This window comes from Arvicanthis niloticus, chromosome 19 (genome assembly GCF_011762505.2).
Source record: "Arvicanthis niloticus isolate mArvNil1 chromosome 19, mArvNil1.pat.X, whole genome shotgun sequence".
Classification (NCBI taxonomy): domain Eukaryota; kingdom Metazoa; phylum Chordata; class Mammalia; order Rodentia; family Muridae; genus Arvicanthis; species Arvicanthis niloticus.
The window spans coordinates 40,203,091-40,230,015 of record NC_047676.1 but is presented as its reverse complement, the minus strand read 5'-3'; the positions used below and the strand labels follow the sequence as shown (position 1 = coordinate 40,230,015).

The 26,925-nt window shown below is 39.4% G+C and overlaps 1 protein-coding gene across 2 annotated transcripts in view; it reads left to right on the top strand.

The window, feature by feature from the left end:
- The window catches only part of Arl15 (ARF like GTPase 15), a 375,043-nt gene that overhangs the window by 140,581 nt on the left and 207,537 nt on the right, over nt 1-26,925 (top strand). The gene's annotated exons all lie outside the window — the stretch shown is intronic.

Here is a 26,925-nt window from a genome sequence, read left to right as displayed (position 1 = left end):
TTACCCTGCTTTTTGTTGTTGGTTTTTTTTTCCCTTCTCTGTCAAGGTCACTTCTAATTGTGACTTATTTTTGGTGTTGTGAAATGGAGACACTTAGCTTTATGCCATGTTCTTAATGCTTGGTGTGTTACTATACTGTCCAATCAAGTGTTGACTGCCCTTTCCAGGCGTCCGACAGTGTGACAGCTAACAGTGACTTTTATAACATTGATATCAGAAAGCATCTGTGATTGAGCAATTATAGTTTTTTCTTAAATTGCTTGGTGTTACCATTTTACAGTGTCCTAGGACCATGAATAGTGATCTTAGCCAGAAAGCAGTCAAACAGTAAAATACAAACATCCTTGTGATAACTTCTGTGTAAAAAGTTTTAAGACTGCTTTCTAATAGATTGACTATTTGAATATTGCTTTGTTTTCTGCTTATCTCTTCTTCCAGTGACAATAATAGTTGTAGACATTTCAGAGTCATAGATACTAATATAAACATGTATAGACTCTAAGTGTATGGTTTGAAAAACTCTCTTGGTTTTAGTTATTAGGCTAGATTTAAAAAAAGACTTTCATTGAACATTCATCAGAGATAACATCAAATTTGTGAATTGGCAAGGTATTTATTGTATAAGATGTTTATCTGAGTGAAATAAATAGTGAATGTTTTATAACATTTAAGAAAAATAAATGATTGGACCTAGCATTGACCATATGCCATTGAAACTGAGCACAGTGAAAGATGAACTCGGAAGGGTGGGGATCTGTGGGATAGGTGTATGTCTTTTCTCAAGGAGGTTTATTTCTACCACAAACAAAACTGACCTGACAGTTTGATGAGATGGAAATTACAATGAAGAGGATGCCATAGGTGTATACTGGTCTCTTTTTAATTCATTACTTACTATTAGGAGGTCGAACAGTATAGATACAAACCAGAACCTCTGGGGCTGGAGCCGTAGGCTAGTTCTAGACTAATGATGATGGAGTTTGTGTGTGCATTAGTGTGGGAGAGCAAACTTCTGGCCAACCATACATCATTTTTCCTCTGTCAACTTTAACAAACCTGTTGCCATTGAGTAACCATCTCAGGAAAAGGTAGACTTCTTATTATAATTTGTGTATCTGCTTTGTAGTGTCAGGGGTAGGCAGCAGAGGCAGTTGATTTTTAGATGGGTTACCCACTTGTTTATTTATTGAAAACAGGCTTGGGTACTTCATTTTATCTCACTCTGGAAGGAGCATGGACAGAGCCAGGCCAGCACTTAAAGGAAGTCAACTTTTTGGGGGGATTTAAAGTATTTCTGGGTACTGAGGAAATCATCTCAATGCCAGCCATTTAGGGAGACATATAACTTAGTGAAATCAAGTTGCCTGGGAACTACTTGAGCAAGTATTCTAAGCTCAGTGGGAGAGTTGAGTGTTTCAGGACGGCTGTGGGATGGCAGATGACCTGCATGCACCAATGCTGGGCTGCTCAGAAAGATGGTCACTGGAGTCCAGTCAGTTTGTCAGTGTAGAGAAGAATGCAAAATTCAAGGGAGAGACCAAGCAAGGAGCTGATAAAGGCCGTTGGTGGGAGTGAAGGAAGATGAGGTATCACAGGGAAGGTTCAGACAGTCATCTTTATCCTTCGGTTAACACAGGAGAGTGGCGTGCCCTGTTCCTCCCCCACTGACCTGCAGACCCATGCTCTACCCTTCCAGGCAATGCCAAGGCTTGCTATCATTCCCCGTCCCAACCTTAAGTTACATTTTTTTTTAATGTTTTAAAATGAAAAGGACATGAACTACTGTCTTCCTTCTTCGGAGCACAGGATAAAGTAACAATGATGATTGGAACTTAGTTTAATGAAAGTCACCTCGGGCCATCTTAATAACAAACTATGTTTGTACCTATAACTGATCCGTGCTTTGTATATACGTGTATTTATCACATGTATGTGAAATATATACACTACATAGGGATACATAACGGTATGTTACTTTGCATTTCGGTTTTGTGATTCTCGGTCACATTGGTTCCTTCTTACATAGCATTTCCTCTCAGTTTACACAGTCATCCCACCATAGTGTGTCCGGGGCTGAGAATCAGTGTAAGTACAACACAGCCCCTATACATTTGGTGACAGAGGGAATCCTGGATACACCTGTAGGGAATTAACGAAAGTTTGGAAAATCCTGAAATGAATGGGTCAAAGCAACATCTAAAGTTGTAGAGAAATGCTGACATAGAGAGCAATCAGTATGGCCTGAGGGGTGTGAAGGGCTGGTTGTTTCCAGTATCCACGAGAGCTTGTCCTCCGCAGCTTTTCTGTCATGCCCGCCAGGCCGCACTGGTTATGCTTATGGTTTTGTTACCAAGTATTAATTGTATGTCATAATGGATCTCACGGAGACATCTGTATGCATCTATAAAAAACTATTCCAGTCATATCCGCCCTGTTATCCCTGGGCCTCTTCTCATTTCTGTTGAAATGAGAACACACCCAGAAAAGGAAAAGCAAGAGGGAGCACTGGCCTTATCTAGGAGGGACTCTGGATGGACAGATGGACAGATGGATTGTTCTTTCAATGATTTTTTTCTTCTCCAGTAACTAGTTTCCAGACTCAGTCACTGTGTTTGATTCCAGGACTATCTATGTTCCTGAGTATTTTCTTGTCTGTAAAACGTGGTAACAGTTTTTATGTCAAGTCATCTTGTGAGGGCCTGGCTTATAGCTAATATTATGCAAGATTTGTCGTCAGTAAAATTATATTCTTATTACTCTCCTAACCATACACACACGTACACACACACGCACGCACGCACACACAAATTAAAGAAAAATTCTACTTTCAATGAAAACTTTTCCCTCATGGTCTTTTAAATTAACAAATTTCAGGTAAACTTCTTTCTTCCCTTTTATCCTGCCCTGCCCCCTTTATCTTGCCCTCCTTCCTTCTCCTCTTCTCCCCCACCCCAACAATATACTCTTTTCTCCTGTTACGTTATGTTTCCAGTTATGGCATCAAAAGGCCACCAGGATGGGAGCACGTTCACTTAGCACTCCTCAGGAGCTGATAGTCAACTTTTCTTCTTTTTGCCTCTTTCCACCCCACCACCATAACTTCTGTTTTTAGGTTTCACCTGAAAAATCTCTTGTCTGTCTTCACCTCCTGATTATTCTCTACTTAGTTCTTGTAATTCAAGCGGATTACCAAAGTAAGGGATGTATCTAGTGTTTAGGCTGAGCTAAAAGCGTAGTCTACACTGCAGTGACATCACAGTTCAGATAGTTTCTCACCTCTGAAATTTGCAGTTCTTAAATCTATGGAGTTTATGCATTCATGGATACTCTTTTCCTAATTGGAAATTTCATGTGTGAATAGATAGCATACGGAAATGAAAGCTTGATTTGTTAGCAATTTTTTTTTTTATCTATTGATAAAGATCCAGACAGGATCATATTTCTTAACTGAATTCTGAATCCATGAATGATTTTGCCAAACCATTTATCTTCTCTTCCCCCTCTAATATTTAACAGGTTATGTCTGAATTGTCTCTCTGTCCTCCCTCAGCCTCCATCCCTACCCTGTCTCCATCCCTACCCCCTGTATCTTCTTTGGCAGTCTTGTCTTTGAACATGACATTCAGAAAGGTAAAGGAAAGCTGATAAGCAGTTAGCTGTCCCTGATAGCGTAGTATTCATGGCTACTAGTTGTCAATCAAACGGAAAAATGTCCTTGTTAGTTTCATTGTGTTGTTTGTGGTCCTAGACCCTGTAAAGAAAAGAAGGCAGCAAGGAGCTGTAGAACGGGTGAGTTATCTGCAGCCATGGCTAGCTCAGCTGGCACAGTTGTCACTGAAGGGTTTTTCAGGATTGTCAGCTCAGCTATTTTTTTTTTTTTAAGGCTGTGTCTTTGAGCAGCCAGCTGTTACAGGAAACAGATGTTGACTGTGTCCTGCCTTCTTGTTTGCTTGGAGGAACCACCTCCTCACAGGGAAAGGTACTGTTAGCTGTCCCGCTGGCTGTCTCTGGGTGCTGTTTCTTCTATCTGTCCAGCGTATTTGCATCTGTTAATTTCTCCAGAAACTGTCCAGGGCAAACTTCTTGTCACGAGACCCAGGGGACACAGCTGCCTGTTTCTTGTAATTTCTGCCTTTGTATTCAGGCCATTTGATGTCCTTCACCACCACCACCACCCCCTCCAAAAGAAATTTTCTTGTTACCCCTTGCTGGAAGTTATTTTAGAGGAAAGTATTGCTCTTTTTATATCTTGCATACACTCTCCCCTGTGTTTATTGTGCATTATTCCTTGGCCCTGCCACAACATCTTATGGGGGGAAGAGGCTCAGGACATCCTTAAAAATACTGTTAATTCTTAGGGTTATGATAGAGGATTAGGTATAAGACAGTGGAAGCCAGGGAGTTGATTTTGTGCTAGAAAAAGAAAGGATGTAGTCATATAGATAGCAGAGGTCGCTGTGGCTTGGGAGTTGGGTGGAGTCCCTAGAACATCTTGCCAGTATCAGAGCAGCATGACAGTTGAAAAAAGTTCTAGACATCTGCAGAGATGGGTGCAGGGGTAAAAAAAGACACAGAACTGTGTCCAAGGCAAAAGAACATGATAACGCAGAAGGCCTAGATAAGGCCGTGTTTGTGGGATACTGTAGCTCCATCCAAGTAAGTGAAGTGTAAGCAACTATACCCAAGAAAATATGAATGTTCTATATCTGTTACAGAATTGTAAGGAAGAAATGTCACTCGGCAAGGAGCCTTCTCTCCGGACACCCTGCCACTTCGTGTCTGAGCCTCGTGCTGTGTTTTGATATCTGTAAAATGCAAGGTTTAATACATTACCCCAACTTTATTTCCCAAGGGATTGGGCTGGAAGAGAAAAATTAAATTGCCTAAAGCTCCTTGGGAAAGATGCTTTAAGAATGGACAGTGGTATTTTCTCTAATTCTCCTTTTATAATCGTGGACCCATTGTAATGTTTAGTGTTGAATGATTGAAGCTTCTTGATAGAGGATTGTTTCCTTACCTAAGAAAATAACCAGGCCTTTCTTTACTAGGAATAGCCAGTTGACTCCTGGCTCCCTGGGTCATGTACTCTATCAGTTAAGCTTAGGCTCTACTAGGGGAAATGATGTTGGGACAGAGCCAAGTCACTTGGATGGGAGTTAAAAGGCCACAGCTATCTGAATTGGTTGAACAGGATCCCAGGGTGGTGGTGTTCAAGCGTTTTTTACACTTGCTAAGGGAAAGCTGAGCCAAACAGTCAGCAGAGCCAAACAAATGAACCTAGAGGCCCAGAAGTCCGTTACTGGCTCATGTAGACCTGACCTTAATTTTTTGTTTTCTCCTGGAGGAGTGCCCTAGGAAATTTTAAAAATCTATCTTTTTGGTCATTTTCCAGTGTAGTACGGAACAGTCCACTTCTAAGACTGTATACATAAAGATTATTCTAGAAACTCGTTTCCTGGCCCTTTGACCCCCCGGCAATAGGGATCTCATGTGCTTCTGAAGGTTGCACTGTTTCCCATTTTGAGAGGCTCGGGTCATTCCCCACTTGCAGCCCTACCAACCATATTCTTGGAACATTTGTGCTGCGTTCTCTGCTTAGCTTCTTGTCGCTCACAAGGGAATAGGTATTACTGCTTCTCCCAGGGGTTACCGTAATAACAACCAGTTTTCATTGTGTATTCGGTTTCAGAGTGTTGTCGCAGCAACAGCACTGGAAGTCAGGAGACCAGTGTTTTCCTCCAACAAAACAAATCATGGGGACATTGGGCAAGGCCCTTGGCTTTCCCAAAGTAGTTTTCTTTCCATGCTGGTAGCTGCTGATACTGATAGCTCTTCTCCTGTTGGAGTATAACAGAACCCATGTATTTGACCTTAGAACTCATAGTGTGTGCCTTACCCTTACTCCTGAGCTAGTGCATAGGGTGGTACAGCGCTGGGGCCTTCCTTTCTCCCTTCCACCTCAATCTCAGTTACTTATTTTATCTTTAGTTATGGCAGGTAGATATGTAGATATGTATTTATATTTTATGTGTTGTATGAGCAACACACACACAAACACACACACACACACACACACCCTCTAACTGGAATGAGTTCAGGATGCAGTGTAGGTTGAGATAGAATAGAGGAGATTTCACAGAGAAGAATGCAGACAAACACATACGGGACAAAAGTCATGGAGGGAACAGTAGGTTCAGTTTTGGGCTGGGATAGATGGGAGACTTACAAAGCATTAAAAACACATGCATATCAGCAGTTTCAGGACAGAGGGTATATTGTTAAATTATTCCTCAAGATACTAGAGTAATGATAGATCCCTTCAAAGGAGAAAGTTGGCTTGTTAGTATTTAATTCATGTTATTTAATATCAATTATATATTTTACCTCCAGAATACAATTCCTGCTGTACAGATTCGTGTACACACATTCATACAATCACCCTTTGACTTAGTTTTTTTCATGGGAGAGAGGCATTGGCCATAGTGATTATATAAGCACTCAGACTTTGATAGACTCTTATAGTTGTAGTGGCATCTTAGCAACTGATGAAGACATAATACACTCTTAATGATACATCACTCACCAAACTAAATTAAAGCTCTGACATATCCAATACTGAATAAAACAGATCGTTGACATTGTTGGTGGCATTATATACTTACTGATTTTTAATTTCCTAAGGTCCAAAGTATTGTAAAAAAGGACTGCCAAAGGTGCACGATCATTTAAATCTTGAAGTTACCGATATTTTGGCCATCCTTCTGAGAGCTACCAGAATGAACAGTATTGCTATAGAAAGTTAGTTGTGAATTTTAATATAAGCACATAAAGTAATGACACTTAAGTAACTTACATGACTAAAAAATGAAAGTCTGAGTTTTTTTTTTTTTATAAAGGTCTCTATTTTTTCCCTTCCTGTTTCAAAACCATGGTATCGAACGCAGTGTATGCGTGTATGTGTGTGAAAATGATCAAACAATGGCAAATTAAATCTATCACCAAGGTAGAATGAAATCTGTAACAAAGAAAGCAACACAAGACAAAGCTTAAGACACAGACAATGGAGGCATGAAATAGAGGAGGAACGCACCAGGATTATTAATCAAAGAGCTCATCAGAATTATTAATTGGAACTCCACCTTTGGAGCTGTGCCTTTATTTTTCTTTTCTCCCTGCTCTAAGTAGTGGATAGCAGCTGTGTTTACCCACAAACTAAATCCTTGAATGTGGGTGCTAGACCCAGAGAGGTAGGGCAGTGTCTCAATCTATACTGACTGCCAGGTGGGTGAGAAAGCCCACACACACAGGAGACAAGCCACTTGTCTGTCCCCATTAATCACTGAAAACAGACAGTGGTAAACAAAAGAGCTGGCAGACAGATACTCTCAAACAAAGAAGAGCATGTAATTATGACACACCACAGTATGAACAAAGTCAACACCATAAAGGAAAGATACCCAATCCAAAATGGGAAGAGAATGTCTCAAAGACCAGGAGATAATCGAGCAATCCGGAGATGGTCGGAGAGCTACAGAAAGGCTTTGCGGTCATGAGAGAATCAAACACAGAACTTAGGAATTTAAATTTGACTTTACAACTTTGAGTAAAAATGTTGACGCAACTTATGTATGAATTATTGAAACTACAGATCGAGCTAGAGAATTTTGTCAGAATGCCATGCAGAACAAATATTTTGAAAGTATGAAAAAGCTATAGGAAATAGTTATAGAAGTGGGGTATGGATGGATGGATGAATAAATATTCAGATTTAGCGTTTCTGAAATAGAAATCAACTGTTAATTATGGTATCACACGTACGTGCGTGTGTGTGTGCATGTACATACATTACTTTATAGTCATGTGTGTATGTGTGTGGTCTATGTCTGTGTGTCCCATGTCACATGAATGAAGTTAGAGGCAGGTAGAGTAAAAGACGCATAGAACCTATTATATTCTTACATTATTCAACTATAATTAATGAAAGAAAGTTTCAAGTTTACCAAAGGGTATATAGCAACAGTAAAAATTGGTTGATATATTTATGAGTGAATTTTTAAAAACAGTTCAAAAGGCTGTATGTTCAAGTAATGTAACAAATTTAGACAGCGAAAGAGAGTTTCCCTAGAATCAAGTGTATTTTTTCCATGAAAATTTCATTTTTAAAGAATGAATTTTTCAAATTTGGTTTATTTTATGTATGTGGTTTTTTCCCTGTGTGTAAGCACGTGCACCATGTGCATTTCCGGTGCCCGTGTATGTCAGAAGGCATCAGATTTTGTGTATCTGGAATCACTGATGTTTCTAAACTACCATCTGGGTTCTGCAAGAGAAACAAGTGCTCTTAACCACTGGTCAATCTCATCAGTCCCTAAAGAATGAAAGAAAGGAAATATAACAAAAACAGATAAATTCAGGGAAAAAAATAAAACCAGCAAAAGCTATGATAAATAAAAAGCATATATATCATAATAAATATAAATAATTAAATTCATTTTTAAATGACATGAAAATAACATAAATACCTTTGAGAAGACAGTTCAGCAAGGTATGTGGTAACATAAAAAAAATATGAAGCTGTAGAAATGGTATCCTAAAAATGTCATTGAAACATTGTACTCAAAGTCATGTTAATTCAGATAAACTAGAAAAGAAATTATTGGGTAGACTACAGGACTTCATTCCACTACACTAAGATAGCTCAATAACCACAAACTTTTAAAATATTCAGCTCTATAATTCTGAAAGCCAAAACTGAGGATCATAGAAAAAGAACTAATAAATAGGGAAAGAAATAATAGATTTATAATCAGGAGAGGAATTTAGCTTGGCTTTCAAAGTCAACCATCACAATTTAAAAGACTAACGCATTTGAATAGTAACTTAATAAACTTGGTCTAATTGATAATTAGTATCTTTTGTTTTTACTTATTTCTTTTACTTAAGTGCTCTTTAATGAGAGTTGTGCATGAGAGTTCTCTACTCCTGCGTCTTCTCAGTAATTTCTTTCTTGTATTCACCCTTCTCCTTTCCCACTTGTCAAAACTTGGCTTCACTTTCCGGGACTCTACTTGTGGTCTTTGTCCAGCTTGAGCCTGGTGATAGCCATCTTGCCGGGGGTGAGAGGGGGTGCCCACATGGCACGTTGTACCATTCGCCTTTGCTTGCTACAATCATTCAGTATAGATGACCGTTCTTTTTGTATACCTGAACCACTTTGCCTATCTTCTTGCCTTTGTAGTGTCCTTGGGTAACTCAAACTTCACTGTCTTTTCAAACAGGCATAGACTGACCATTCTAACTTCTGTGTCAGCTCTTTGGAAGGAGGGGAAGACCTGACCTTTCTTCACAGGTCAGAATGTTCATCGAAATGCCGTTTATGGTTTTTACTTTAGTCAAAAGTCACAAAGGGACTGATTTCATTTTAGTGGCTGCGGATCCTGTGATGGCAGCAAGATGGAGAGGGTCTACATGTGACTTCCAGTTCTGATAATCGTGTATTTGATACTCGAAACAGAAATATATATTTCTTTGAAATATACATAATTTTATACTGGTTATCATATTTGTGCTTTCGAATTAAAGTCAATTAAAAGAAATTAGACAAGGGAAAAAGACACCAAACAAGATTTCAGGGTATTCTAACCTTGTATCATAAATAAAATTTAAATTTATGTGACTTCATATTCAGTTTAAAACTCAAAACAAACAAACCACCACAACAAAAACCAAAGATCTTAAAACTTTCAGTAGAAAACATATGAGAAAATTTTTGTGACACTGGATTGAGATAAGATCTTTTAGACTCTTCCTTACTTTTAAAGACTTCTGCACTTTAAAAGAGCAGGAAAGACAAACCATAACTAAAGAAAAGGCCTTATTTGTAAATTTTTTGTAAAAGAATTGGATCCAGGTGTGGAGAAATACAAGTGAAATTAAATAATAAGAAAATGTTATTTAAAAGTAGATAAAGGGATTTTGTATACTTATTCCAAATATTAGCTTACAGAGTTGGGTAGCATCTAGTGATAAGAGATACATATATTTAAAATACTGCATCTATGTTAGTGTCTTTCTAAAATAAAAGTAATTGGACCATGAGATACAGAACTGGCACCTTTCTCACACTTCGAGTAGAAGTATAAAATAATGTAATGGGCGAGGGAGGGGGGTCTGGAGAGATGGCTCAGTGGTTAAGAGCACTGATTGCTCTTCCAGAGGTCCTGAGTTCAATTCCCAGCAACCACATGGTGGCTTACAACCATTTGTAATATGATCCTATGCCATCTTTTGGTGTTTCTGAAATCATCTACAGTCTACTCATATAAATAAATAAAGTAATGTAATTTTCATAGTTTCCAAAAGGGGAAGATACACCAATTCCATCATAACCATAGTGTTCTAAGAATGAAATAAACGGAGATGGGGAAAACAAGAGCCTTGAGATAAAAATAAACCATAAAGATCATTTTAAAGTAAAGTCTTATATGTAAATGTTCATAGGAACTTCATTTTGCTACATCAGAAAATAACACCAATTAGTGGACAGAAAAATCACAATTCATCTGTATGGTAGACTGCTGTTCATTAATGAAAATAAATAATACATTGGTACCTGCACCAATATATATGGATCTCAAAATCCTTAGGTCTAGTGAAAGAAGGAAGACAAAATAAAATAGTATAGGGTAATTTGTATGGTATAATATAGCATTATAGTAAAATATAATGTAATATGGGATATATATGTTTATGGAAAATGCAAACTAATATTATACCCTAATGACTAGTGGTTGCCTGTGGATGGAGAGAAAGGAGACAAGGGTTAAAAAAAAAAAAAAAAGAAGAAGGCGCAAAGAGGTCATAGAACACTCTTGAGGTAGTAGATATATTTATTTTCTGTGTTTAGGGAATGGTTTCACATACATACCTATATGCAACTTATCAAATCATGTTAAATTTGCACAGGTTCCTAGTTGTCAGTTATATATGTAAAACAAGAGAAAACATGTTGGGTTCCCTTAAAATAAAGATGGCTTTAACCATCTCGGGTTAACAATCATGTACATATATTTCTGGTGGGATCTTGGATTTTTTTTCCCCCCTTTGGGTTACTTTCCAATTAACATAGACACAAGGAAAAGACTGAGAAAGAACTATAGCATTTGCTACATATTCACACGCAACTGATCATTAGGGCTGCATATTAACTTAAAATGCTACGATTAAGATGTTTTCAGGTCTGTTGATTTAATATGCAGTGTTTCAAAATCTCATTGCTTGCTAATAAAAGAAACCAGAATTAATTTGTCTGTGTGCGGCAGCCTGCAATTAATGAAAAGAAATATGCGTGGCAGATTCATTATAGAAAGAGTGAGAAATTTCTCAGCATAGCCCAGTTGTGGTTCATGCTATCGTGGTTCTCAAAACTGTCTTGCTGGGGTGTTCTCTTCCCAACCTTGATTTTTGCAGAAGGTATTTGGATGATTCTGCCATTGGTAGAGTGTAGGTTTCATAGAAAGTAGTGAGAAGGGGCAACGGCGACGGCGGTGGCATTAAGATGAAAGAAAGCACACTTGAAAGTGTCTGCTTCTAAAGCAAGGAGAATAATTGTAGTTTTGAAATCTACCGTGCGTGCGTGTGTGCGTGTTTCTTTTTGTGTGTGTAGTATGGCTTTGGTTGTTTACAATCCTTCAGTTTGTCTCCTTGAGCTGATCTTACACAAGCCGTATGTTATTCAGACTATGCCTGTGTGTTAGTTTTCCAGTCAGGCCTTATAGTGATTTAAAAAGTAAGGCATTTCCCCCTTCTATTCTTTCAAGTCACGTTCATCTAAAATAGTACACGAGAGCGTGTCATAGTATGTTTTCTGTCTGTTCTCTGGTTGCCATCGGTGAACTCCATAGTGGGGAACCATTGCTATCATGTTCATTTCTGTTTTCTAGGCGGTTTTGTTACGTGGTATTAGATATTAAACCAGGAACCTTATGTGTCCCTGTTCTTTTTCTTTTTTGTTTGTCTGTTTTTGTGTTTTGTTTTTTGTTTTGGTACAGGGCCTCCCTATGTGACCCTGGCTGTCCTAGAACCCACTATATTTACCAGGTTGGCCTTGAACTCAGAGATTCACCTGCCTCTGCCTCCCAAGTGCTGGGACTAGAAGTATGCACCACCATGTCTGGCTCCATGTTCTATTTTTGCTCTGTGCTAATGATAGATTGCAAATTTAGAGTCTATGTAATTTTTAAAGAGTCCTTAATCTTAAAATCGGTTGGTGGTGGCTGCTTGCCAGGACAATGGTGAGATGAATATATTATTAACAAGCTCATGATTTAGAAAAGAGGGCAGAGTGCTAATTTCATTTTTTTTTCCATTTTTCTTCGCAAGTTTTTAAAGCTAATTTAGATAATCATTTCACTTCTGTTGTATCAATTAGGCTGAGTCTGCCTATTGAGATGGTTAGACTCTGGGAAGGTAAAAATGCAGGTTATCTTTGTTAGGAATTTAATTGTCAGAGCAGGGTGGAGATTAGGGCTGTCCAGTGTGCATAGGTTAAGCTTTTTAAATGTGGCTTATCTCTGATGCTGTTGCTCTCCTTGTCTACAGTAGTCTGTTTTGCAAACATTTAAGCTGTTGTCTGAGGAACTGCAGTTTTAACAAATGAAAATTCCTTTAAGTAGTCTCAGTGCTAAGAGCCGAGGTGATTCTATCGTAAGTGTAGAAATATACAAAAGATCAAAAATTATTTAGGCATGTCTTTGAACAGACCTAGATTTTTCTAGTCATTTCTCATTTTTTCTCTCTCTCTCTCTCTCTCTCTCTCTCTCTCTCTCTCTCTCTCTCTCTGTGAGTGTGTGTGTGTCCATGAAAAAGTGATAAGAGGCTTGGACTGTGAGCACTGGAAACCATCCAACCCAAGAGAAGGGCTGGCTGCTGGCAGCTTCTGACGGTGCAGAGTTGAAATGTAGTCATTCCCGGGCCCCAAACTGATGTAAACACAGCTGTTTTCTTCAATCCCATCAAAAAAGCTCCTTTGCTCCCCACGTTGAGTTTATTGCTTATGTGTTAGTGTGATGGTTTAGTTTTAACTTTCACTAGGGTATCCTTACCCTAGCATAGCAGGAATAAAATGAATGAAAGACAAGACAGTACTAAATGCAAGAGCCTCTTGCCAGGTGGAGTTACTTTGAGTTTCTTAAAGCCTGTGAAAGGATCCGGATATATATGCAGGCATACAGGCCCGGAGGAAAGACCCAAATCCAGCCACATTTCTACCCAAGCAATGTGCATAGCACATACCACATGCCAGGAGGAAGCACCTCCTTCTGTAAGGAGTAACTGTTACCAGCCTTTGCCATGCTCTGGTTCAGATCACTCCAGTTTGGAGTCAAGCATGCTTAAGTTCTCTCCCCATGGTGCCAAGAGTTCAAGGCCGCCCTTTGTCCTGTTTTTTCAGGTAGTTGATGATTCTATGCTTTTAGCTTTGGCAGTCTTCCCTATGTCTCTCTGGTGCTTTTGATAGTAAACCTGATTTCTTAATGGTCGTCAAAGGGTGCTGCTTTGCCCCATTACATATAGATCTAAGGCAGCATGTAACTTTTGTCTCTGGGTGAAGCTGCCCATTCCTGTATTTTTTTCTCCTTCTGGTTGCTGGAGGTGGTTTCCTTCTGATCTTTGGAGAGAAGAAGGAAAACAGCAAAGAACTCTTGACACCACTCCTTCATTCTAATCTGAGAAATTTTATATACAGTATGTCTTTGGGGTTCTTTATTTCAGTTCATCCGTGCCCTTCTCTGAACTGACCTGCTTATCAAGCCCTAAGGCAATTAAAAAAATATTTATGGTTAGGAGTAAGAGGTGAGTTTGGGTTTATCTACTGAGGCATTTGTCAGAAATCAATGGCCATGTTCTTCCTCTATTACATTACACATGACCGAATAACATAACTACGTTTTAAAACAAAGGTATGGCTTCTCAGTCCCTAGATAAAAGGAAATCCTGTTTTGTGTTGCTTTGTTGCATAAGTATTAAATACTATCCAAATGTTAAGGATTCTAATGGTTTATCCTGTTAGATTGCTTGCATACAGTGTGCTGTTTAAATTAATACTCTGCTAGTGTGATTAAAGGAATTCAGGTTAACAGATGTGGATGCCACTGGAATTTCACCATCCCATTCACCTGTGCGCACTGTAGTTTTGGAAACAATTGGTCCAATCTAGTCTCTCTGCTTTCTGAAATACTACTACTGAGGGCCTGTTTTCAATTTTTTTTTTTATCATTTTATTGAAAAATCTATATAATAAAAGTATACTTTTGATAGATTTTTAGATAATTTTCAACATTTTAAAATAATTGTTGATTTTATAAAAGTTTATCTCCAGTTTCATTTTGATTTTGTATATTTTGTATCTGATTTAATATATATGTTTTCCAGATGGTTTCTGATGCATACATTGAGTTTAAGTTTGTCTTATTTAGGCCCTGGCGTGGTGCCTCAGGCCTTTAGTCTCAGGATTCAGGAGGCAGAGGCAATTGGATCTCTGTGAGTTTCAAGCCAGCCTAGTCTACATAGTGATCTCTGGGTCAGCCAGGGATACATTTAAGAAGAAAATGAAAGAGAGGGAACAGAAGACAAAAGAAAGAGCAGTCAGTGCGATGCACTACTGTGGTTATTTCCCTGTACCACTTTCCCTCAAAAACTTTCTTAAAAGTCAAGGTTGCTGGCTTTTTAAAAAATCTTCCATGTCATCATTTACAGCTATCATATAAACCTTGACTTTGCAATGACGTTCTTTGGAGAAAGTCTCTTTAGCCTGTTGTGAAACTGAACGCTTTTACACACCCCTCCTGTCATCGAGGACAGCGTGTCTCTGAACAAGAAAAGAAGAACGAAGAGTGCATGCGTTCACAAGTCTGGGAACTCTTGATGTTAGCATTTTCTTCCTTTCCCAGTCCTTTCTGCCTTAGTGTGGTCCCTACCTCTGACTTGCCTTGTTTTTATTTATTGGAAAGGCTGAAATGGTAACCTTGAGTGACATCACAGCCTTTAGCAGTTTTATGGTTTTCAGTAGGGTTTTGTCTGTCTTGTTTTTCTTGGGGCTTTTTCTCAGATGGACAAGTCATCATTAGAGAGAAGGAGCCAATGGGAATTGAGAATACTTCATGGTTTTCTCGATTCTTCTCCCAAAGAACAGAGCCTTGGGTAGCACAGAGTGAACCCTGCAAGAGACAGGGCTTGTCCTTGCTCAGCTCCACTGGGACTTTGGTTCAGGGAGTTCAGTGGGGCAGGTCACCAGAGAAGGATACAGGAACAAGCTCAGGGCGACCATGTGCATCATTTGGCCCCTACACAGACCATGTGAAACCTTCTTTGGGACTGGAAAATGCCTGACGTGGCTATTCTAGAGTCTGTCGCCTCCAGGTTCCCTGGCCCCATCCTTGTTTTTAATATGTGATGGGTGCTTTGTACTTTTAGAACATTACTGGAGGTCGCTGACCTAGGGGAGCTTGAAGTGGAAAAAAAAAAAAAAAAAAAAAGATAGATACAGCAGTTCTAAATCAAGTTTAAAACAACAAAACATTTTAATATCTGTAGCTGGAAGGGACATGCTTGGAGCTGTGCAAACTGGCAGGCAGCAGTGGTGTAGCTGGAGAGGAGCTGAGTCTTGAGCCAGTTTTGGACACAAACTGAGCTCCGTAGAAAGGAACCCAGGCAGACTCCCCTTTCCAGCTTCCCAGTAATGTCAGAAGGGACAGTCCTGGCAGTGCTCTGGGTTTGTATGCCGGGACAGATATAAACAGCAAAACTCTCTGCCCTGTGGCTATAAAAAGAAATATTTTTTATGATGTATTCATTGTTTCAGAGCAGGCTGTGAGTTGTGTTTAACATTTAATTCCTATGCACTTCAAAACCCGGGGTTCTGTCTTCCCAAGTGCTTAAGCACTCTCAGATGTTTTATTGTGTAACATTTTCTCCAGATTCTTCTTGTAATGTATGTGTCCCCCCAACCCACACAATCTGTTAAAAGATCAGTTTGTGTGAATCTTGACACAGCGATTCTGTTTCATGGCTTTAATCTGAATGTGGATTGTTGCAGCTGGAAGCATGTGATTAGTGGGGCTGGGTTGTTGATCACAAAAACAGATATTTTATATCTAGGCAAAAGGTATCAAAAGCTGGACTTGCTTTTATCTTACTGAACCTAACTCAGACTTCAGTTCACCTTCAAATTCTGCGTATCATTCGAATTCTTCCTAAGCTTGGGGATGTGTAGCTCTTGTGATACAAGTGTTTATTGTAGGTATTTAAGGGATGGTTAGAAAACTGACATATTTGACATATTAACTATAGATTGTCATGCCTTTATTTTGTGTTTGTGTGCGTGAGCGTGTATGCAGATATACAGTCATACGTTCATGTGTGAACATGCTGACAAGAGTACAAAGTTAGCCTAGGAGTCAGTGCACAGAATGACACTGTGGCAGAGTTTAGAAGTTCACCCTCAGTTGCTTAGATATTTTTATAGATTGGTGCTGGCCGGCTTTATGTCAACGTGATGCGTGTTAAGAGTTGTTTTGCAAAAGGGAACGTCAATTGAGAAATGCCCCTATCAAGCCTGTGGCACATTGTTTTGATTAAGGATTGATGTGAGAGGGTCTAGCCCACTGTGGGTACTGATACTCCTGGGTTGTAGTCCTGTAGGCTGAGAAGGCCACAAGGAACAAGGCAATAAGCCAGCGCTTCCCCATAGCCCATGCATTTGTTTCTGCCTCTGGGTTCCTGCCTTGAGTTCCTGCCATAACTTCCACGGACAATAGGTGTGCTTGCCATCCTTCTCAAAAGCTGTGTCAGACAGGTGGCTATACACAGCCTTCTTAACAGAGGAGCCTTGGAGGTTATTTGAGTTATAAAATACATACTAATTTAGCTGTCACTCAAACCTGTTAAGCCAAACTTACAAACAAGCAAAAATTGTCTTGAAATCCATGACATGATGTTGTGTGGTCTCAGATTGTAGACTGGCATGATAGAGAAGTTAGTATCCTGGAAATCATGTGTGAATATACGTGTATATGTATGCATGTATGCATGTACATGCATGTGCACATGCGTGTGTGCTTGTTGAGCAAAATGGACACACTTGTGTCCTTGGAGCAATGATGGCAAATACATTGTCCCAACATGTCCATCTTGCTGTTATTCATTCTGAAAGGCTTTTTTCAAACCTAAATATTTCCCATTTCCTCCACTCACATGACATGGTCTTATAATCTTTGTCTGCCATGGCTGTCCTCTAGACCAGTTTTAAAGTGGGCCCACATGAAGTTCATAGAATGCAGCGCCATGGCTCCTGGTCTCATTAGATGCTGGTATCTTCTGCCTCCAGTGCTGTTTCTCTTTGTGCCAGCCATCCATGACCTCACACCCCATTGGCTCACATTAGGCTTGCCTCAAAACAGCCCGCCTCTTGCTGTTTCTGTTCCTTAGTCAATTTCAAACACTAGACATTACTTGTATTGCTATTGAATTTCATTGTGTAAATACTGGCTTATGGTTCCAGCTTTTAATATTTTAATAGTCTCTCTCTCTCTCTCTTTCTCTCTCTCTCTCTATATATATATATATATATATATGTGTGTGTGTGTGTGTGTGTGTGTATAAACATATATATATGTTTAAATTTTTTCACCCAACATATTAGCAATTTCTTTCAGCTCTGGGCCATCTGTAAATGTTAATGTGATACCTTAAAAGTTTTTGTTCAATTAAGACATATAAATGTGTCAAAGTATCTTCTCTATGCTGGTCTTGTGCTTCATGCTAGAGATAATGAGATGACTAGAATATAACCATTCCTTTGGGAAGCTCACAGGCCACAGGGAATAATAGACATGCAATTACCTAACTATTATGTGGTGTGATAATTGCTGTAATAGAGCTGTGTGTAAAACGCTGAGACCAAAGGTTGGTTGGAAACCATAGAAAAGGTAACTGGTTCTGTGTTGGCGAGGACCCATGAATTTCCAGTCATGGCAGACGTTAGCTACCTAACTGCTGCCTTTCCTTTACCATTGCTCCCCTTTTTGTTTCATTCTTAGCCAAAGACACAACAGAAGGCTTGTCAAATATTTTCCTGAAACGATCTTTATAGCCTCGCACTTTCCGAGTGGACCTAGAAACCTGGCAGGTCCCTCCAAAAGGAATAGAGAGTTATTGGGACTTTTTTTGTGGTGCACCTGTGGTAGTTCATCATAATCTAAATATTTGAGTCCAGGGCCAGTTTTCCCATCAGCAATCCTCTGCTAATGTCCTCGTTCTCGATGGTTTGATAACAGTGCTTGGAGCGGTTTGGAGATGACACCAGGTTCTGCTATCTCAGTAGGTAATCTGTCTAGATCTGTAGACTTGAGTTGCACTCAATCTTCAAACTCCAAATTCCTTTGAACTCTTTCCAGAGTGAGAATCATCCTTTTTCCATCCTTTCTGCCTCCCCCACTTTATCTGTTCTTAGTAATTTTGCAAGTGTAAATTCATGGGGAGCTTTTCATTTTTCCTTTCATCCTGCATTCATTGTCTTTCTCTTTAGGATGGTGGGCCATTTTTTCTTCCTTTTTCTTCTTCCTTTTTTTTTTTTTTTTTTTTTTTTTAGCTATGATATTGAAAAGTTTTATAAACATTAAGGTTGGTAAACGTTTTGGGTGTCATGGTTTCTGGGGTAACACGTGAGTCAGTTCTTCCTGAAGGGTCACAGTCAAATCAGTTAGATTCATCATTGTCTTCTACTTATCCTTGCCATGAAAACATCAAATGAGTAAGAAATACATTTATTAAACCCAAGGCTGTTATGGGTTATGTTATGTCATGTGTCTAATAATGCCTGGCTCTGATGTTGTGACTGTCACTATTGTTGTATTTGCCACTAAGACTGGACAAGTCACACTTAGCCATCGACTATACTTGTATAGGCCGTGGCCTCCATTTTCTACATTGTCTGTCCTTTGGGTGGTTGTACTAATGGCCTGCCCTCCTTTTTATTTACTGTTTTCCCTGTTAGGGTCACTATTGCTGTGATGAAACATCATGACAAAAGCAATTTGGGGAGGAAAGGGTTTATTTCAGCTTACACTCCCAGGTAACAGTTTATCACTGAAGGAAGTCAGGATGGGAACCTGGAGGCAGGAGCTGATGCAAAGGCTGTGGAGCTGTGGTTACTTTCCTATGGAACCCAGGACCACCTGCCCAGGGATGGAACCACCCACAGTGGGCTGAGCCCTCCCCATCAATAACTAATTAAGAATATTCATTACAGCTGGATCTTATGGAAGCATTTTCTAAGTTGAGGTTCTCTCCTTTCAAATAACTCTGGCTGTGTCAAGTTGACATAAAACTAGCCAGCACAATTGATTCCTTGTCGGTTTGACACACAAACACTTGATTGTTAAGCCGTAACCTTTTCTTTTTTCTTCTTTCTCAAATTACACATTAATATGAACATTACAATATAACATTCTAAATTGTAAATGTCCCACAGTCTTTAAAAATTAAAGTGCCTAAGAATTCTGTATCTTTAAAATTCAAAGCTTTTTAAAATTCAAAGTCTCTCATTTGGGGGCACCTGTAAAAAATTTTTTAAAAAGTAATAAATTAAATACTTTGTTATTTCAAGAAAGAAGAACCAAGGCATAGTCACAATCTGAACAAAGCAAAATCAAACTTCCAAAATATAAATTCAGTATCCAATTCAGTGTCCAGTTATCTGGGATTCACTCACAATCTTTTGGGCTCCTCCAAAGGGCTCGGGTCACTTCTTCAGATCCACCCTCGGAAGCATACACAGCTTCTCTTCTAAGCTCAGGATGGCTCTGATCCACCTGCTGATGTTCTTGGTCATTCTCTGGTACTGGCATCTTGAAAACTGCTGGTGTCTCTTGCTGGAACTGGGCTTTATGGTCACTATGAGCCTCTTCTGGGCTCTCCTCAGGGACTGCAGCCCCACCAGATGGGGCTAAGCCTCAGCTGCTCTCCATGACCGCTTCATGCCATCCAAACCAATACCACCTGGGTGACAATGACTCTTTCATTACCAAGTTCAGCTGTCACCACAACAAGGTGTATAAGCTTGACCACGTCTAGAACACAGCTTCTGTGTGCTGACCCTGAGGAAACATTTTCCAGATGACTTCACTCAGTGACGGTGATCTCTTAGTCATAGCTGACTCTTTAGCCACAGCCAGCCAACATCCATTGTCCCAGTGAAGCAAAGGTTTGCTTTAATGGTCCTGGTCTCTTGTTAATCACAGCCAGTTTTTCAGGTCCAGCTGACCAGACACTACAGATTCTTCACACAAATGACCCTGTAAACTTTTTTGCTTCCCTCTGAAACTTTATAAGCCAGGCTTCCATCATCATCTGCATTGTTCTCAAAATTCTAATTTTCCAAGCTCCTACAGAAGAGTTTACTGAATTTGCAACACTCAATGACTTTTCTAGCCCAAAGTTCCAAAGTCCGTTCACATTCCTCCCCTAAAGAACATGGTCAGTTCTATCACAGCAATATCCCCACTCCTGGTAGCAATTTTTGTCCTAGTTAGGGTTACTTTTGCTGTGATGATACACCACGACTAAAGCAACTTGAAGAGGAAAGGGTGTATTCCACCTTGGACTTCCAGGCTAGCTATTTTTTCCTCATTTCTTCAAAATACTTGACAAGTGTAACTTAAGGAAGTGCTTATTATTTGCTCATGGCTCAAGGGTACAGTCTATCATTGCAGTGAAGTCATGGTGTCATGAGCTTGAGGCAGCTGATCACATAGCATCCACAGTCATAAAGCAGGGCAAGGGGAGGGGGACTGGAATTGTCATACTCTACTTACTGTCTCCTTTTGTGCATTCTGGGACCCTAGCTTGTAGAATGGTAATGCCTACAGCTAGGGTGGATCTTTCCACTTTAGTTAACTCTATCCAGAAATTTTCTCACAGTCAAGTCATGCTCAGAAATTTGTCTTCTGGATGATTCTCTACCTTACCAATTGATAATCAATATTAACCACCGCATTGACTTAACATATGCATCGATTGTTCTAATTCATTTGAACTGTAGGGATTTTTTTAAAGAATATTTGTTATTGACAGTTTCATACCTGTATGTACAATGTATCTTGATCATATCCATCCTCAATATACCTCTCCAACTCTGCCCCCAACACTTCTCCCTCCGTCCTTCATGACCTCTTAGTTTGTTGTTTTAAAACAATCCATTGACCCCTGGTAGTGTTGTCTTCACAAGTGTGGCACCATCTTTTGGGGAGAATGTTAGGTTTTTAATTGGCTTGATAATGTCTAACAAGTAATGATAAAATTGCTTAACTCTGGGCTTCTGCTCTTGGCAGTTACGTCTCAGATGTCCAGTATAGTTGTAAATATTGTCCTTTATACTTGGGTATATGGTATACTGCTGTCTGTGTATCTAGAAATTTTTCCTCACCAAACATACATTTTTAGTGATTTTTAAAAGCAGTTCCTTAGATAATATTAAAAACAGAATGTTAGGGTCAAAATACTTACTTAAAGATGTGTCTTTATTTCTTATGTTTAAGTATTTGCCTGCATGTATGTGCTTCTTGTGCATACCATACCTTTTGCCTATGTATACCAGAGGAAAAGGTCAGATCTGTTAGAATTGGAGCCATAGATAGACAAGTACAAGCCACTGTTTGGATGCTAGTCACCAAACCCAGGTCCTCTGCAAGATTGGCAGTTGCTCTTAACCACTGAGTCATCTCTCTAGCTCCTGCAGATCAAAATATTTTAAGACTCTGCTACATTAGGAATATATTTTGTTTCTATTGCTACATAGATTTATATTTCTATTAGGATTATATTATATTAATTTTTGATTTCATATTTCTAATTGCTTTAAAATAACATTTACATATTTTTTAGATAATTGAGTAAGTAAAATGTTACCATATACTATTATGTTTTATTTGTTAAAACTTAAAGTTAAATTTTTAACTTCATGGTCTGTTGGTAATTATTCTTATCTCATCATTTTGCCCTTTAATATATGGCTACTTTATATACCAGTTATTTTAGGCGAAATTTCACTTGAAATTTTTTTCTTCAGATTTTTATTGGTTATGTGTTAAGGTTTTTGGTAAATTTGGAGGAAGAACTGAAGTTTTTATTATGTCATGTGATAGTTTATACTAGGTATGTTTTTAAAGATTTATTTAATTATATTTAGTTATGTGTTTATGTGCCAGTGTATGTGCACGTGTATGCCAGCATCCTCAGAAGTAGAAGTCAGAGGCATTGAGTCCTCCTGAAGCTACAGTTACAGGTTGTCACCATCTGACTCGGGTGCTGGGAACCAAACTGGAGTCCTCTGGAAGTGCAGTACACACTCTTACCCACTGAGCCATCTCTCTGGCACCACAGTGTTTTATGCTGTATATACATGTTTGTATACCACTTACATAAACTTCAGGAGGTATTTTCAGAGCATCATATTTTGTTAATACAAAGAATTTTCCATTGTGTTAAAGGGAAATTTCTAAACACTTAAATTTATTTCTAATTATCAGTAGAACCAATTTAGTTCTAAGTCTTCCAGTTATTTCTTTTGGTTTCCTATGTGTTTGCACATCATCGCAAGTGATGACCCTTTACTTCCCAGGGTCAGCATCTCTTACATTAATTACCATTCTGTCATAATACTAGAACCTTAAGAACACTGGTGTGTCTGATGGCAATGTAGCCATGTTAATGTTGTGCACTCTCTACCCCTAGAATAGTACTTGGAACTCAAAGGACCACATCAAAAAACTTTGGTAGAGGAAATTCACTTGAATCTCAGCAGTCAAAATTTTGACTAGAATTGATGAAGCTAAAGACGTTGTGTATAAATAACATGACTACAAAATAGAAAGTCATAAATGACACGGAAAAACATCCATCATAGACTACTTTGGCCGAATAGTCGGGAAAAGATTGTGCACAGATACTATGGGGAAAAAAATGATCCCATGTTTCTAGTGGTATTTAATACCAGCCTTGTGAATAGATTATCCTTAAGAATGGAGGGAAAGTAGATCTTAGCAAAGAAAGGAAACTCACAGACAATAGTAGTAAGGAAGAATCATTGACATTGGGTGAATGTCGGGTAAAGGTTTGCAAATTGTATGTGTGGATCAGGTCATCAAGAACTTTGTATGGCAGGCCCCATTCTTTGACTAATGCTTCCCCAGCTCTTCCATAATATCAGATACATTGAAGCGATTATATTTTCTTGGCATATAACTATGAACAGAAACTGCCAACTACTGGAGTTGAGGAGTAGATATAGGGACACATGGCTCAGGCCACGCTAGTTGCCCAAGGGCTACAAGGCTCTTGGCACATCTTCCATCAAACTAGAGCACATTTGAGTTTGGAAACACAGGAGTGTTCTGTTTTATCAATGTTTCTCTCAAATTCCAACTGAAAGCTGTTTTGAGGTATTTTGCCCAGAAAACCGCTTTGTTCGTTTCACATGAACATACAGACTCCCCTTTAACGGTACCATCTATGTTTGAGTTTCACAGTTGAAATCCCAAGAGTCTCATGTATTAATCTTGCCTTCAGAACCAAGGGTTTGGGTTTAAAGCAGAGATGTAAGTCTGAATGCACCTCAGGTTCTTACTTTCTTGCTCAATCACCACAGACTTTTAGATGTCTCAGGTCTGAGCCATCACACTTTTATGATTTTATGATAATTGTAGTTCAGTGTCAGAACCTTGGATTTTGACATGGGGATTCTCTTAGTAAGTATATCTATCATTTCAGATCCTTCTTTCACGGATAGCATACTGCTCAAATAGTAATCAAGTTATTACACTTCATGTCTGAAGGAGCTGTTGTAGACTAAACAAAATTATCTTAATGAGTGATTTTCTAAAAAAGCATTTCCCTTGATTAAAGAACCTAGTGTAAGTACCAAAGCACCATAATTTAATGCTGCTTCATCTCGACCAGTCAGGTTAGCAAGGCAGGTGCTTCACAGCTCCCTGTGTTTCCTGGCATTTAACCAGGAAAAAAAATCCTGATTTAATATCTCTAGAGATTTTAATAATAGGAATAGATTAAAAAGTTAACAATTTGATCTTAATTTTCTCTAGATGTAATGATGATAATTTGGTTGTTAAAGGATCTTATCTTTAGAGATCTATGCAAAAGAAATGAAATTAACATTCATAGACAACGTCAAAATAGTTCAGAGATGGAATCAGAAGTTCAACTGGGCAGGATTGAGGGGCATCAGGACTGGGTGGCAGTTTTCACCACACTTTTAGATGTGATTGCATCTGCCTGTTCACTTCTCCCTATAACAAGAATGAAAGTATCAGGAGTGTAAGCCATTGTTTTATTTGAGCAACATCACGAAGATGGTCCTGTCGTGTTGGGAGCCGACTTTAGCAGAAAGCGGCTAGATCAACTTTGCAGCCATCTGGAACCATATACCCTGACGAAAGATTTGGTTTTCAATAGCCTACAACAGCTGAAGCACACTCTGATATCCCACATATTTTGTGTTGCTGTTTACTGGCCCCAGGTGCAAGGTGCACGTGGTAGTCACGCCTGCAAGGCATTGCAGTTCACGTGCTGTCCACGTGCTATCTACGCCATACATGCCTGTAAGGCACACGTGCTATCCACGCCTGCAAGGTATTGCGGTGCACGTGCTGTCCACGCTATAGACGCCTGTACGGCTTACGTCATATCAACACCTGCAAGGCACGTGGTATCCACGCGCCTACAAGGCACGTGGCAAAAGCCTATAAATAGCTCCGAATTCCCTTCAATAAACGAGACTTGATCAGAATCTCTGTCTTGTCTCCATTCTTCGCGTCTCTTCCCCTTTATCCCCACTCTCTCTCTCGCTAGACCCTGACCCTCGGACCGGAACGGGCAGTACGGGCTGCAACAGTTTGGTGCCCAAGCGTGGGGGGTTCACGACACTGTCGGGAGGGAAGATGGCTCCTCGGGGCTGTGTTAAGTCTAGACCGCTGTGCTCTCCTTTCTGTAATTTTCTTAGCTTTTTAGTATCTTCTTTTGTAGATTCCTGTCTCCGTTATAACTCTCTATTTTGCTACTGTCCATGTCCCTCTCTCCAGTGGATTCATCCTTCCCTCCATCTCCCACAAATGATTTACTACTTCTAATATGCTCTGAGTGGAGAGCCAAGAAATTAAGTGTGATCACATTTTTTTTTTCTCTAGGCAAAATTTCTGTGCAGGCCCCCGGGACCTTTCAGTGTCTTAGGCGGGTGAGCTTTAGGATGTTAGTTTGAGGACATTTCTGTTTCCCGCCCACGACTTCTAGTTTTCAGTTGTGTTCTGCATAGTTGATATATCCTGTGGCTGTTTAGATTTGAGTTATAAGGATAGGGTTTATTTTATTTGCCCATTCTTAGTGCAGTGATGATGGTAATAATATTTGCTTTAAAGGCTCACAGAAGTGTAACTTCCCCATGTTAGTAATACTTTGAAAGGCAGAAACCGTTTATTGTGATTTTAAGGACAGGCTGGTGTTACTCAGAAGTATTACAAAGCCAAAATGAGCTAGATAGAGGCATACAGATATTACAAAGTTGGTGACCTGCTAACTTGTGAGTCAATGGATCAGGCAGGGGCCATGCCTAATTGGTTTGCTCCTGGATTTGTAACTCCCAGTGTTTTGTGTGACATATAGAAGCTGCTCAATAAATGTCTGGTAGTTGGCATAGTAGACATAGGTCATATCATTTTATTTGAGCACGCATTATATAGTGATGGTGGTTTGCTCGTGGGCACAGCTGCTCAGCGTACCCAGAATTAATCCTAAAGCCCATGTGCAGAAAATTGTCAGCTCCAGGCAATTATTGCAAAGAGCTGGCTCTGCAAAACTCTATGTACTGTGATATGTCTAGTTCTGTCCATTGAAAGGACACACATTTTCCTCCAGATAACAATACACAGACAAAAGCAGGTTTGTAAAAATGAAAGGGAGTCTTTGCAGGGAAATAATACTTGGGTTCAGATTTGAAGTGCTCACTGGAATTGTCTAGGTAAGTCATAATTGAAGCAGAGGAGCATTGCAGGAGTTTGAGAGTATCCATAGTTACCAGGTCACCCTGGCTAGAAAGGAAGGGCAAGCTGATGGAGTGACAGTTTGTAGACTCTTCAGAGTTGAAGTACAAGATTAAAAATGTCTTTTAAGATTCACAGTTTGAATTTTGGCTTTCAGCTCTTAGCCTGGGAATTCAGGAGGCTTTAGGGGAGGTGATATAGCAAGAGGAAGGTCCATTTGGGGACAAGTTGAGTTTAAAATACCTGGAGCGCATCTAGAAGGGGACATATAGTAGATGATAGAACATTTATTCATTTATTTGCTTACTTACTTACTGGTTTCTTGAGACGAGGTCTCATTATTTTCTCTGACTTTCCCGGAACTCACTCTGTAGACTGGGCTGGCTTTTAACTCTCAGACATCTGCCTGCCTCTGCCTCCTGAGTGCTGGGATTGAAGACTTGGGCCACCATCATGCCCAGATATGACAGTAGAACATGTACATGGTATTTTAGAGATATTAGACATAGCTGAAACAGTGAATACAAACACTGGCAAAGTAAGTGTGTACAGAGAGAAGAACATGAACAGAGGCATGGGCATATCAGCAGAGGTTATTCTCACTGGAGATCTATGTGTATGCAGTACAGACACCATGCCTGCCTCTCTCTCTCTCTCTCTCTCTCTCTCTCTCTCTCTCTCTCTCTCTCTCTCTTCTTTCTTCTTCTTTTTTTTTTTTTAACCTCTGGAGTATAACATAGCATATGTGGCACCCAGGAAGTCCTCCTAGAGTTTAGTTTTCAGGTGTCACTTTTGAAAGACGCATTGGAGAGTGCAGTGA